Genomic DNA, 15,389 nt, shown 5'->3' on the forward strand with positions numbered 1-15,389 from the left:
TCTCATTTGCACTTAAATGATTCCATAATTAAGTTATAAGAGCAGCCTTGCCAGCTTTCTAAAAATCTGCATTTAAATTTCACAGGCTGCTTTTACAACAGGATGGATAATGTACTTTGCTCCTGTCTCATCTCAAGACTCTCTCTCTCCTCTCTTTCCCTTTCTTTCTGTCTAACATCCATCTGTGCTTTGAAACCTCCTGAATAGGATGTGACAGTATCTGGAAAAGTGTGAGGTCCATCTGCATTAAGTTGTTGGCACATTTCAATTTTAGGAAAGTCATAAAGCTCTTATAAACTTTCATAATAAAATTATCAAACAACCGGCCAGGCGCGGTGGCTCACGCCTGTAGTCCCAGCACTTTGGGAGGCCAAGGCAGGTGGATCATGAGGTCAGGAGATCGAGACCATCCTGGCTAACACGGTGAAACCCGATCTCTACTAAAAATACAAAAAAAATTAGCCGGGCGTGGTGGCGGGCGCCTGTAGTCCCAGCTACTCAGGAGACTGAGGCAGGAGAATGGCGTGAACCCAGGAGGTGGAGCTTGCAGTGAGCCGAGATGGCGCCGCTGCACTCCAGCCTGGGCGACAGAGCAAGACTCCACATATTAAAAAAAAAAAAAAAAATCATACAACCAATCTCTATGTATTTTAAGTCACATTATTTCAAGGAAAGAAAAATTACTTTGTGAGTATGTACACTAAAGAATCTAATTTTATTTCTGTGACAAAATTAGTGTGAGATGGTTGTGATACTCTGAGGCTAGCAGAAATGGAGACTCTCTACTGTGAGAATCACATTAAGTTTGTATTTAAAGCACAATTATTAAATCTTCTGAATTATCTGCAGTTAAAATTATTTACATTATACAATGTATATGACTATCAACCATATGAGAATAACATGTGGAATCTGCATGAATTTATATAATAGAAATGTAATGATTTATGATCATTTTGCTCCATTAGAAGATATAAGAAGAAAAAAAATCAATAGATCTCATTCATTCATCAGCTCACAGTGATTAAGGATACTATTGCATAACAGATCAGGTGCTAAGTGCTGGGACACAAAGATAAATTAGACGTGTTCCTCTACATTGTAAAGGACCCTAAAGTTTATCTAATAGTCAGTGATGGAACAGACTCAGAGAGTGGTCTATTTGCTCAAGATCCCAGAACTAGTTCATAGCAGAGCTGGTAAAAATTCAAGTCTCTTGACTCTTAACTTCAGCCTGATATTGAGGCCAAATGACAGCTTTAATTACGACAGAGAAGTATTAAGAATGTCATTTTGGAAAATTCAAAGTCCACTAGAGGAAAACTCATTTCAGTTAGAGGCTGTTTCTTGCAATCTATTTCTAATTCTTGGTCTTAGGCCTCCCATGTATACTGACAGCTGGTAATATATTTGGGTCTTTGAAGAAAGCAACAGGACCTGTTTCTTTCTACGCACTAACTGTGGCTAAGCAACAAGACCTACTCTCTACTGGGAACAGAATTGGAACCCTTAACTTCCTGTCAGCCACAGCCCACACTGGATTTCCCTAGAATTTTCTAGAAGCAAATGGCTACCACAGGAAGAAAACCATAGAATTCAACTGGAAACCATCCAAATTTCCTCATCCTAAGCTTCATCTCCAGCAAGCCTCAGTCAAGGAGACCCACACCACAAGGCTATGACATAATTCTTGGTTGCCTGCCAAAATAGAGAAAAAAGGATGAAAAGGAAGAGTTTTTATTGCAAAAAGACAGCTTAGGGAATTTTTTCTTAACTTAGTGAGATGGAATCCTGAGACAAAGATTTGTTAGAGATAACTTGTGTAGGGGTATTAAACTCAACAGAGATAAAGGGAGATGGGTGAGTAATAAGAAAAATAAATTAACCCTTGGTGTTTTCTTCAGGCAGTGCTGAAAACACACACACACACACACACACACACACACACACAAAACCTTATGCCCACCCCATCATCATTTTGTATCTTAAGTAAATGCTTGGGGAAAGGGGTTGAGCCAGGAAGGAAGAACAGGTGTTGTACATCGAACCAAGCCAAAATATTTGGTATGGAACAGTTGAAGATTTAAGAAGATTGTAACTCCAGAACTTCTGATCACTTTCTTTGTATTGTTAAGGGTAGCAACTGGGATTAGATAACTCACTTGCTGAAGGAAGCACATTCTTGGCTCTGTGAGACATTTACTGTGCCATGAGCTGCTAGTGCTTACTGATACCCATGTGCTCTTTGGCATTTCCCAGTCTCTCTTGCACTTGAGCTGACCATGTGACTATTTCTGACCAGTGGACTGAGAGTAGAAGTAATGTGGTCACTTCTGAGGGAGGTAGTTAAGTATCAAGTGTGACTCCCCTCAACTCTTCGACTCCTTCCTGCACCCCTGCAGCTGGAAGAGGAGGCTTGGAGATGGTAGAAACATAGGATGGAAAGGGGTCTAGATGGCTGGATGACTGCTTGAGGAGAGTTATTCAAGACTGCTACTTAGCTGATGTCAGACTGTGAGTAAGAAACAAACTTTTGTAAGATACATAAAAGTTTAACTGTAGGAAGAAAAGTCATTTTTATCCATGAAAATAAAAGATGCCTAAGATGTATGTTTTCAAATTATATTGGGATTTATATTTTTCACTTTATATAAACTCAAAATCATCAACATATGCCTTTGTTCACTTGCTTCTCTGAACTTAGAAAGTCTGTAAATAAATATAATGTCAAAAGCTGAAAACACCCAAAGCTACTGTGATTTGTGGATTGTTACAACAGTTAATGAGAAATATACATACACTAAATGTGTTCTCCTCATTTTCTTGTGTGTACTGCTCCAATCTTTTTCAGATGTAACTGCTTCCCCAGGTTAAGGGGAGAGTAACTCTGTTCCCTGTTCTGGGAGAAAATCCTCTTTGGTCTCTTGGCCATTCCCTTTGCCAGTGACTGGTTTAGGAGTAGAGATGGGACTCAATAGTGACACTTTCTGGGGGCCTCTGAAGAAGATTTTCTTGTTCTTACAGAAAAGTCACAGATTGAAATTGCTCATTTCTCAATAGAAATGGAGATTTGGAGGGAGAGGTAATGCGGCAAAAAACTCTAAAGTGGTTGCTTAATAAAGTGAGGTAATTTTCATTGTCTAGTCAAAATGTCAACATACCAAATATGGTTGATTGGGGCCCTGAAACTAAGGACGAGAAGCAAGGGGAAAGAGAAGGTCCCAGGAACGCTGTGATAAGCAGGGATTGACAGAGAAATATCTCCCTAAGGAGGGCAATGGCCCATGACCTATTAGAATAATAATACCTGCCCCCTAATTTTAAATTGTTTCATGTGTCATAATGTCCTTTTGTTATTGCAGATCTTTGTGCATACAACTGAATTGTGTGGGTGAGGCTTGCAGAAAAAAATCAGCTAGAACAGCCTTGGGGGTAGTGGCAAGGTGGCCAGAGCAATTGACTGGGAGCTGGGAACAGGAATGAAAAGGAAGACCTGATAAGAAACATGCCCAGAGCAGGTAAGCACCTCTATCCCTCCAATCTTCAAAAGCATGCCGGGCGGGCGGATCACACATTAAGTTGGAATGTAAACAGAAGTAAAGGAGTATGAAGAACACTATAGCAAGGAGGAAAAAAAGCCACACATTTTGTGCCAGACAGACTTAGTTTGAAATCCTATCTACAGATTTTGTTTCATTAGGCAATTTATTTCATTCTCCGAGCTTCAGGGGAATCTTAGTCATTGCAGTTCTATTACTTAACAAAGTCTTTAACAGTTTTCCACTTACTATGTAACATATATATTTATAACATCTTGTCTAGGATGCAGAAGAGCTGTATCTTGTATTTCCTTTGCTACATTCAGATGTTCTCATAGGTTGCTTCATGTGTAAAATGAGGACAATGCCATTGTTATACTCTGAACCAAGTTATTGGAGGAAGCAGTGTGACAAGCACCTCGTAAACCCTGTTAAATGTGCAGATAAGCTATTAATAGAAATTATTGCACCAATTTGATCTGAAGACTCTTCCAGCTTTGCATGATAGATGCATGTCATGTCTTATGTTTTGTAAACAGCCACACTTCACCATTATTTAGATAAAATGTGACTAAGTCAACCTTAGTTTCCAGACAACCCTGGATAGTTTTTACTTTATCTTGTATTTGGACTGGCGTTGGGACCTCTTTAGCTGAGAATTCCCCTCCCCTCTGTGAGCCATTAGCTGAGAAGCACCATTGTCAGAAATTCTGAGGATGACCTGTCACCCCCACAGCCTTGCCCTTTCTGACTTTTCAGCCACCCGCCCACCATCCCCATCTGGCTGAGGCCTTGGTCAGTGTGGGAGAACAGGAGGAATCTACTTAGCTGAGTCATGACCCAGATCTAGCTTATGGTATAAAACCAATTAAAGCCCCTGTATCTGTGGCCTGATCCATCACATGGGGGTATTGAGGGAGGTGAAATTCCAGCCTCATTTCTCTTGGCAGCTTCTGTGAAGAGGTTGGGTTCCCGGTGGTCATGGAAAAATAAAGCACACAGAAAAGGGGGCTGATTGCTTTCACTTCATTCCTGCTGCCTCCCCCAGAAATGTTCTCTGGCCAAACCAAATCCCAGGGCTCCCAGAAGACCCAATGTACCCAAAGCCAAGAGCAACTCCTACCTCGCTGCCGCTACTTACTGTCCCCAAAGGGCCTATCTAGAGGATCTGGTCAGGAAGCTTAAAAATAGTTGAGTGTGTGGTGACAAGCCTTGTGGATTTCCTTTGTAAAAATATTCCAAGCAGGGAAATAAACCTTTCAGCAACTTATTTTTCCATTGCTCTGTGGAGCAGCTCCCACTCTCTGCTGCTATAAGTACTTCAGGTAGCTTGTGGGTGGTAGTGGTGGTAGGGATGCCAGAGGGGAAGTGGAGGGGAGATGTGTCTTGCTCAGAGAACCAGGTTTAGGGGGCCAGCAACTCTTAGGATCTAGAGGCAACATAACATTTCTGCACATTCTGTATACAGAAGGAAATGTAATTCCAAGCTGCTGAGTTTGGCACATGAGGCCTTTCCAGATCTAGCTGTGTCCACTGCCCCAGCATCATAAAGTGTCAGTATCAGCAGTTGCCCCATCACATTATGATGCTTGATTCCTATATGGCTTCCCATCCTCTGTTCCTTCCACTGGGAACCTGGACCCTCACCATCATCCCCAGTCATCATCCAACCTGCCAGTCATTAAAATCCAGCCCAGAAGTCTGCCTTCTCAATGAAGTCTTCTCTGGCCTAAGAGTTAATCACTGTTTTCTGAACAACAATTCTGTCATCATTGCATTTATCATATGGTGGGGTGTTCCCTCGTGGGGTTTGTTTTCTACGCATCTTCGTGTTTTTGCAGCTGCGTACAGGATCTGGCAATGATCACTACTGCCAAACAGGTTATTCGAGCAATTTGAAGATGGCAGTATTTCTGCCAAAGAAGACAAAAAGACAGAACGACCAGTTTACAGGCAGCTTAGATAAATGCAGGTTTCCATGAGGTTAAAATTTTGTGGAATGCTCATGTCCACTTCACATTTCTGTCAGTAAATTACTGTGTTAGAAGTTGTCCCAAATAACACTGTGAAGAACTTTGAGAACTTTTGAGTTAACAAAGAACCTTATCATCTTTTTCGTTTTCAGCACTCCCTTGAGTTAAGATGTTATGACCCCATTTTTACAAATGTGAAAACAATTTCCACAGAGGAGGTAGAAGAGGAGAGATAGAGCTGGGACTTAACTCTGATTGCCTGTATCCAGTTTTTTCTTTCCACAAATGACCAAAAAGTACCAAAAAACAAAGAAACTATGAGAAAAATGCTTTCTAAATAGTTGTTTACTATTATGATTATAACTACTAGAAAATATAAAGCCCACATAAGATTTTATGTCTCCAAATTCAAGAAAATCACCGAAGGGCAAGGCATAGGGTAGCAGACAACAGGCTGCATCCTCACCTGGATCCTGGAAGGGCTTGGCCATCCTCATTAATGCTATGGCAGCACTGATACCTGCCAACTACTCTCAAGGGACAGGACAGCATGGTGGTTCAGAGATCAGGCTCTGGAGCCAGATTGTCCAGGCTTCAATCTCAGCTCCCCACCTATTTCTATGGGGTCTGGTACATGTTAATCTCTCTATACCACAGTTTCTCCATCTTTAAACTGGTGGTAGTAATTAGACCTGACTCACAGAATTTTGTAAGTTAATACTATGTAAAAGATTAAATGGCCCAGATACAGTGGCTCAGGCCTGTAACCTCAACACTTTGGGAGGCTAAGGCAGGAGGACTGCTTGAGTCCAGGAGTTCGAAACCTGCTTGGGCAACACGGCGAAACTCTGTTTCTACAAAAAAAGAAAAAAAATTAAAAATTATCCAAGTGTGGTGGCATGTGCCTGTAGTTCCAGCTCCCTGGGAGGCTGAGGTAGGAGGATCACTTTAGCCCAGGAGGTTGAGGTTGCAGTGAGCCATGATGGAGATATTGCATTGTAGCTTGAGTGACAGAGACCCTGTCTCAAAAAAAAAAAAAAAATTAAAAGATCAATGAGTGTTATCTACTATGTGCCAGTTATTTACCATGACACCATCAGATTCTTTATCTTTCATTCTCATAAGAACTAATTTAGGTATTATTATCTCTATTTTATCTATGAAATACCTGGGGCTACAAGGTTAGATATTTTTCCCAGTGGGAGTTCTGGGTTTTGGATCACAATTATTACGAATTTAAAATTCTATATACGTCATCTCTTACGATAACAAAATACTCAATTAATTTTCTTTTCATGGATCCTGGAAACAGCCCTCCTTTGGGACCTTACTGAAGGCTTAGATACATGGCTTAGACAATCTGTGGAGGTCCAAGTGGCAAGCTTGATAAACTGGGATTTCCTGAGCTCTTGTCAGCTTCTCAAGTCAGAGTTAATGCTGAAAGTTCTGCATGGGGCATGGGTGTAGCTTAGATAAATACCCAGAGGCTTGGGAGGTAGAGTGAAAATATTTTGAGCTGGCAAGTCTGTTCAATTAATATGTGCTTGGGAGACATTTTCAAAGCTGACAGATCTTTTGTAAGTGCCAAGTGATATTAATTATTAGTATAAAAGCAGATCCCACCAGTGGAGTCAGAGACACCCAAATTTATGTGTGTTCGGGTGTATCATCGGGTTGTGAGGTTGAGGATGCCAACGCTTCTAGCTGTGAGGGCAAAATTTAGCAAATGAGTGTACCCTAGGAATGAGGCAAGAAGAATCTGAACCTCTTCTTTGTGTAGTGCAGAAATCTGGTCTTGTAGGAAAGAGTTGCTCTCAGTCTTGCCAGAGTCCTGCTCAGAGGGTAAAAGTCTAGTGGGCTGCCCAAAGGTAAGGTGTGCAATATATAGCCTTATAGCCTGGGTTGAATCAGGCAAAACAAGAGAAATATGGCTAATGTTTTACCAGAGGATAAAGCAGGGCCATAAATGAGAGAAAAATGAACCCTGAGCTCAGAGGTGGAAACAATATACAACCTGTCAGGAAGTCAAGTCCAGTGTAGGTCTGGAAAGTGCTTCAGAAGGGAGTAATGAATAGTGTGAGGTCCTGGCAGCTCTGAGAGTGCAGGCTGCCTGCCGCTTGGTAGAGGATGACCTGGTCTCTTACAGCCTTTTCAGAGAGTCAGGTAGTTCCCCTCCCCTCTGTGACCCTAACAGCTTCTGTGCCTTCTCCAGGTGAATTTCACTTTACATCTTCAGGCATGTTTCTGATTTTTTGCAGGGGACAGAGGGGAGGAGGGAAAGAAGAATTTATTCTTGGAGGTAGATCCATACTCTTTGTGGTAGATGATCCATTCATGAGCTCTCTATGACTGTGGGTGAGGTATTTCTTTTCTTTTGTAATCAGTTCCTGATCCGAAAAATTAGGAATGGGCTCAGAATGTTCCCTGTTTTCTTCCATTGCCAACTTTCCATAATTTACAGAACTGGCAATTCCTTTCTTTTGCTAATTCTGCAAAACCTAAGGGTCTTTCTGAGATGTCCCGTGGGCTAGTTGAGTAAATCTGGGAATACCTAGTAACTAGGGCTGTGTTATAAAGGACATTTTTGGTTTTATCTGTTTTAGGGTTCATTAAAGTTTAATAAGCTATCCTTGGGGGAAAATAATGCATACATATACAATTATTTGTATATGTGGTTTATCCCTTTTGTGGAATACGGTTTTGTGTGGGCTTAATTATTTAAAAGAAATTTATGGCAGGTTATAAAGACAAGTTTTGCAATGTAAACAACTCCCACTCATTGTTTTGAAATTATTGAATTTTATTAACAATAATTATACCTTATATCTATGAAGCACATTCGATTTTATTAAATCTAGTTGTTTGTGTAATAACGGGTTCAGAAAACACCTGTGAACTAGGCTTTTTCTTTTGAAATTGCTTTATTGTTTTCTTTCAGTCATAAAATGAATACATAACAGCAGGGTGCTATATTAAATATTTACTTATTTTCTTCTAGTGAAGAGAGAGCCAGACACTACACTACCATGGTCATTCTTGGGAGAATGATTCACTTTTGAGGCAAGAATGTGGCTCCCTTTCCCAAAATGGATGTAGAGGTCTATCACCAGAGGCAATTGGTTCTCCTTGTTAGGGAAATAAGCTTCACAATTCTTATGTCTCTGTTGTAGTGATCCACATTCTCTCAAAGAGTTCAGGGAAGAAGAGAAAAGTGTTCAGGGTGGAGGAGAAGATTCATTACTGGCAGGAGGTGATTGAGCCACTGCCTCTGGCACAGCACTCCTTGGTGGGCTTGCCTTTTGGCTCTGGATGGAGCTGAGCAAGCTAAGCTTGTAGGTCTCTGGCCTGAAAACCTAGGAACATTGCAGCCACAAGCTTGGCATTGAGGGAGTGGAAGCCCTATCCTCTGAGAAAGCACATGGATGGCCCATGCAAGGAACCTGAATCAGTAGTAGCCTAGTGACATTTGCATAACTCTTTGTCATGGATCAGCAAACTTTGTGGAAAGATGCAGATTAAATAAACATTTTGGGCTTTGTGGGCCACATAATCTCTATTGTAACTACACAGCTTTGCCACTGCCATGTACATTGAGCAACAGCATGGATGTTACTATGTTTCAAACAAAAACTCTGTTTACAAAAAGTTAGTGGGCTGCATTCAGTCTGTGGGCCATGGTTTGCTGACACCTGGCTTGGGATAGTTCCAGAAGTAGAGTTGCCATGTCAAAGTGTACACTCTTTTCTAGATTTTTCTAGATGTTTTCAAGTCACCCTCCAGAAGGATAACTGAATTGAATCCTTACCATCTGCATGAACGTACTTGTTTCTCTCCATCATCCTCAATACTAGGTATTTTCATTTTTTAAAAAAAGGCTTGGCCTGGAGGCTCATGCCTATAATTCTAGCACTTTGGGAGGCCAAGGCAGGCAGGTCACTTGAGGTCAGGAGTTTGAGACCAGCCTGGCCAACATGGTGAAACCCTGTCTCTACTAAAAATACAAAAATTTGCTGGAAATTGCTTGAACCTGGGAAGTGGAGGTTGCAGTGAGTGGAGATCGTGCCATTGCACTCCAGCCTGGGTGACAGAGTGAGACTCCATCTCAAAAAAAAAAACAAAAAAAAAAAAAACAGGAAAGCATCTGTACTTTAATTTTGCATATGGAAAATGGAAAACATTAACCAAAATGTTAATTTTCTTTTTCTCACTGAAGTCCACAAAGCAAGAAATTGACAAATTTGGGGTTACTACATGGAACTTGTAAATTCAAATCATATTAATATATTTGGTGTGGAGAGTCTCTGCAACAGGAGGATGGTGTGTGTGGGGGAGAGTACCTACAGTGGAGGGAGAGCTTGGAGAGTGTGTCACAAGGATTGTGGTGGAAAAGATTGTTTGGCTGCTTCGTGATTGAATGGGCATGCGGCCGATCAAGGTAATCCCAGCAGATGAGCTGCTTGGGATCCTTCATTACCAATGGCCCACCTAAGGTGAATCTTCTAGGATGTTATATGACCTATGTAGGATAACCCTTGCAAGAGAAATATGTTGGCTTAAATTTAGGTGTCCCTTCCCTCTACTGTATATCTTCCCAATAGGACCCAGGCATCAGAAAGAAGAAAACTCATTGGAGATTTTAGGCTGAACTCTTTGGAATCTTCAAGGATGGGAGAACTGCTGACTCACTTGTCAAGATTCTCTTTTGTTTTCTGATTTTTTCTATGACCAGCCATACACTAGCCAAAGAGGTGAACTAATAGAGTACACTCTTTGGAGACACACATCTGATTTGAATCCTAGCTCAACCCTATAGTGGCTGTGTAGACTCAGACCTAGTCTCTCTAAGCCCATTTGTTTTAATGTAAAATAGGCACAATAACGTCTCCCTCTTAAGGTGTTTGTAAGAATTCAATCATCACATGTCTGGAGAGTGTCTGGGCAAATGGGAGGTATTATGTGTCCAACTCCAGGACATTGCTCATAAACCTGTGATTTAGCTCATAGAGCACTGGGCACCTAAGGAGATCAAAAGATCTGGATTGCACTGACTACATCAGGTGGCCAAGGATTGGTTGGATTAGTGGGGCCTCTCAAATCACATTTCACAGGGAACAATCCTATGGAGAGTGATTAGGAATTAGGTTCACCAATCTATTTTGAGAGGATTTGGTTTGGTCCAGCCAATATTTTGAAGTACTCACAATGCCAGGTTCTTTGCTTCATTCTTGAAATATAGATATGAACCAGGAATTAATTCTGGTGCCAAGGAACTTCACACTGTAGAGATGGATATGAGCAATTACCAAAAAATATTCTAAATATTATCTGATAAAGTTTTTAAAGGAGGAAATCATAGGATGTTACCAAGGCAAAGAGGAAAAAATCCCTAACCTAGATCATTGGGATTAGGGATGGTTTCTCCTAGGGGACAAAAGAGCTTAAGTCTTCTTGATGAGGGTGTGGTATATATTTGAATGTGAAGGCATTAAATTGAATGATGCATATAAGAGAATAGAATAAGTATTGTGTTGTAGGAGACATAAGATGAAAGTTGGGGGATAGCAAGAGATGTCAGTTATGAAAGGCTGATCAAAGTCTTCATTCTTTGAAAGCCATTGAAAGGTTTTATACAACAGAGTGACAAGATCAGATTCATGTTTCACAAATATCTTTTTGGTTTCAGGGTGGAGGATGAATAGAATGGTGAAACCAGAGGCAGAGATACTAGTTAGGAAGCTAGTTCAGTAATTCACATGAGAGGTGGTGGTGGCTGAATTAGGGAAGTGGCAGTGCAGAAGGGGAAAGGGATCTATGCAATCAATATTAATTCGTAAATTTGGCAAGATTGGGCATGGGTTGCATATGGAAAATGAAAGAGAGTGAGAATAATTCCTAAGAGTCTGATTTGAGCATTGGGTGGTTGGGGCAGGAAGTGAGGGTGGGGGTATTCCTTGATACCTGAACAATGGAGGGGCAGAGATGATGAGTTTAGAAAGCAGAAGAGAGACTTCAACCAGGAACTTCTGGGCTTGGAATCAGGTTCCATGGCTTCTGACAAACTGTGCTGACTATGGGCAAATCACTCTCCCTCTTTAGCTTTAGTTTCTCATTTTATCATGCAAGTAAATGTTAGACTGAAGAGAGACTCCCAAACATGTATCTGTGGTCACAAAACTGTAGACTCTGATTTACTAAGTCTGGTGTGCAGTCCAAGAATCAGTATTTTCAAAAGTTTCCCAGGTGATGCTCTTGTCAAACAGGTTTCAAGCCCTTTGGAGCAGGAGATCCTTGAGGATTCTTACAGCTCAAGCATCTCTTAATGCAGTTTCCTCCTAGCTCTTGCTCCTTCCTGCTGACTCTGCAGATATGAGCTGGCATCTAATATCCAGTGTGGCCTTCACAGACACTACCATGCATGCCAGTATCCACAGTGTGTCTCACTTTCTCTGTCCCTCCACCCCTTCCTCCACTCATCACACGGATTGGGCAGGCAGAAAAAGCCAAGACTATTACCCTTCACATAATTGGCACCAAGGCAACTCCCTGCCATGTTTTTCCTTCCCAAAGACATATGGTTGATTTCCCACCAGGATATTGTATAATAAACCACTTCTGTAGCTCACTGGGATGGAGGGTTAGTGATTTTGTTCCAAGTGTGGTGGTAAATGCATTTTTTTAAAGGCCTTCCCTAAACTTAAAGTTTTAGTAGACAGAACGCATCCAAGAATTGAGCATTTATCTTCCACATGTGCCGGGAGGACATGTTACTTATCTTCTCTCTTGGTGCTTCCACTGATCCCACTTCCTGCTATGGATGAGCTCAGCAGACATGGCATGTAGACACATGGGGAAAAGTCATCAACACATCTGAAAAATTAATAATGGCTTGGCCATCAACAGAGAGGCTTAGGTGTTACTTCTTACAACCTACAAACAGCATTAATTACACTGAAATCTCCAGGCTGGACCAAGAAGAGGATCCCCTTACACCACACATAAGTGCTTTTGCCTGGAGTGAAACAGTACAGGTCTTCCTCTCACTGCAAGGCTGTGATCAATTCTTGGCTCCCAAACCCAAAAGGGATGTGGAAATCTGGTGGGAACTGTAAAGGCCTGGAATATAAGACTTATGTGCACAGATGAAAGGCAGCAGGCTTGTTCAGCTGGGAGGAACTGTAGGATGGCTTAATTATAACCTCCTGGTCTATAGTGAGTTCTTAGATCACTGATGAGGTAAACCCGCTGCTGGATCCCAAGCTGGGAGCTACAGCAAGGACTCAACCTATTTATCTTTTATTTTTCTATGGTGTTTGGGATGCAGCTCTGAATAAAGTGGTGGCTGAGGAAACTGATTCAGCAACTGCATTTCCAGATCCTTTTACAGCAGAAAGAGCTTAACTTTGGGGTAATTCAAACCTGAGTTTGAATTCCAATTACACAAATTACAAACTGTAACTTCGGATATTTCAACTGCGTACATTGTAATTTTCTTAACTATAAAATAAGGTTAAAATATTGACCACATAGGGCTATTTTGGGGAATGAGAGAGAGAGAGAGAGTAGGAGTAGTCTCCTATCTAGTACAGAGCCTGGTAAGTTCTTTAAGTATTTTCAGAGTGAAGGATTAGATAAAGCTATGGAGAACGTTTAGACAGACTATGGTAGACAAGCTAGTAGGGTGATTCGACGTCTCAATTTGCCTTGGATAGTGCTAGCTTAAAAATTCAGCAGGCATGCAAAAGGGTCTCAGATTGAAGGGACAAAGTGATTTCCCTGTAGCCTCTGAATAACTTAAGCTCTGTGGTTTGCAGGAACTTAGTGATGTGGTCGTGCATGGTGTGCGTGTGTGTGTGTGTGTGTGCGCATGTGTGCATGTATGTAATATCTTATGTCTACTACTCTGATGTCTTTTGAGCTTCTTGGAAACTTGGATAATATCTAATTTATCTCTTCATTTCTCTTTATCCCTAAATCAGCAAATGTGTGAGGAGAGCCAATGGTGATTATATGCCTTGTATAATATGAGAACAGATGGAAAAATAAACAAACACCAAATCTCACTTCCTCCTGTTGCTTACCTTTTAGTGGCGGTGTCAGATTTTTCCCCTGGACTCCTTCTCCTAACTATAATTTAAAAAATGTATCTCATCATGCAACTTATTTATTTTAAAAATCTAAAGTATTACAGATAACATGGAAGCTCTTATCCCTAATATCATTCCCCCTTCTCTAAAGGCAATCACCAATATGAATTTTATTGTGTATCATTGCAGCCCCCGTCTTCTATGTTTATTATGAGATATATCTACAAATAATACATATGGTTGCTATTTCTTACCTATTTACAGAACTATTTCATACTACAGTTTTTTTTTTTTTTTTTTTTTTTTTGAGACGGAGTCTCGCTCTGTCGCCCAGGCTGGAGTGCAGTGGCGCGATCTCGGCTCACTGCAAGCTCCGCCTCCCGGGTTCACGCCATTCTCCTGCCTCAGCCTCCCGCGTAGCTGGGACTACAGGCGCCCGCCACCACGCCCGGCTAATTTTTTGTATTTTTTAGTAGAGACGGGGTTTCACTGTGTTAGCCAGGATGGTCTCGATCTCCTGACCTCGTGATCCGCTCGCCTCGGCCTCCCAAAGTGCTGGGACTACAGGCGTGAGCCACCGCGCCCGGCCCATACTACAGTTTTTAACAACTTGTTTCCCCTTTGTTACTCAAGATTGCATTTTTGATATCCATTCATGTCTTTACACATAGATCTAATTAATTCATTTTGATTTTTGTTATTGTAAATTGCATGAATATATTACAATTTATTTACTCATTCTCCATTGAAGGACGTAAAGATTGTTTCCAATTTTTCTTCATTGTAAACAGACACTGCTGTAATGAACATTCTGGTTTATGTGCAGGCATTTCTCTGAAGTAGAATGAGAAGTCATTGGGCATGCACATTTTAAAAATTTCACGATCTACAATCAAATTGCTCTCCAAAGTGATTGTACTAATTTAGACTCCCACCAGCAGGGTAGGAAAGTTCAGTTTTCTCATGTCTTCACCAACAGTTGCTATTGACAGACTCTTTAATGCTTGTCAAACTATTTGGTGTAAAATGCTTCACTGTTGTTTTAATTTGCATTTCCTTTATTGCTAGTGAGGATAATAATCTATTCATATGTTCACTGGCTCTTCTGAATTGCCTGTTCCCATCAATTGCCAACTTCTGTGTTATATTGTTGGTTCATTTAAACTGATACATAATTTCTCTACCTATTCAAGATAATCTGTGTTTGTTTTACACGTTACAGACATATTTTCTAAGCCTGCCATTTTTTTTAAGTATGTTTCATGGTGTGCCTTGTAATGGGGAAAATTTTAATTTTGATGCACTTGGTTTTATCAATGCTTTCCTATAAATTGCTAGTGTTTGAGAGTTTTCTAAGAAATTTGATCTTTATCTCTTAGTCAAAAATTGTTATCCTACATTCTCTTCTAATTAAAAAATCCCATTTACAGTTTTATTTAATTATTTTTGTCTATAAAGTGAGTTCCGAATGGGAAACCAGGTCATTTATTGCACTTTTTTCCTTCCCACTGATTTATAATGCCACCTCTGTCATACACCAGACTTGTATGTGTTTCAGCTTATTTAAGGGCTTCAAATTTTATTTCATTAACTTGACTTTTTCTCTGCTCCAATATCATTCTTTTAATTTTACGACTTTAAACTGTTTTCATGGATAGGTAGTCAAGTTCTATCTCATTTTTCCCCTCCCCTCAGAATTATCTTTGCTGATCTTTGTTGTTTGCATATTCAAACGGAGTTTAGAATAAGTGTGTAGAGTTCTGAGAGAGAAATCTTGTTGAGATTTTATCTGA

At 40.7% G+C, this 15,389-nt stretch overlaps 1 long non-coding RNA gene across 6 annotated transcripts in view; it reads left to right on the plus strand.

Moving 5' to 3' along the window:
- Window positions 1-15,389, plus strand: part of LOC134756903 (uncharacterized) — a 203,783-nt gene that overhangs the window by 90,828 nt on the left and 97,566 nt on the right. For all 6 annotated transcript variants that reach the window (XR_010130339.1, XR_010130336.1, XR_010130337.1 and 3 more), the window contains one exon: window positions 3,363-3,518. This is a non-coding gene — a long non-coding RNA (uncharacterized lncRNA). The remainder of the gene's footprint in view (window positions 1-3,362; window positions 3,519-15,389) is intronic.

The sequence above is a fragment of the Gorilla gorilla genome, chromosome 13, assembly GCF_029281585.2.
Source record: "Gorilla gorilla gorilla isolate KB3781 chromosome 13, NHGRI_mGorGor1-v2.1_pri, whole genome shotgun sequence".
Lineage (NCBI taxonomy): Eukaryota > Metazoa > Chordata > Mammalia > Primates > Hominidae > Gorilla > Gorilla gorilla.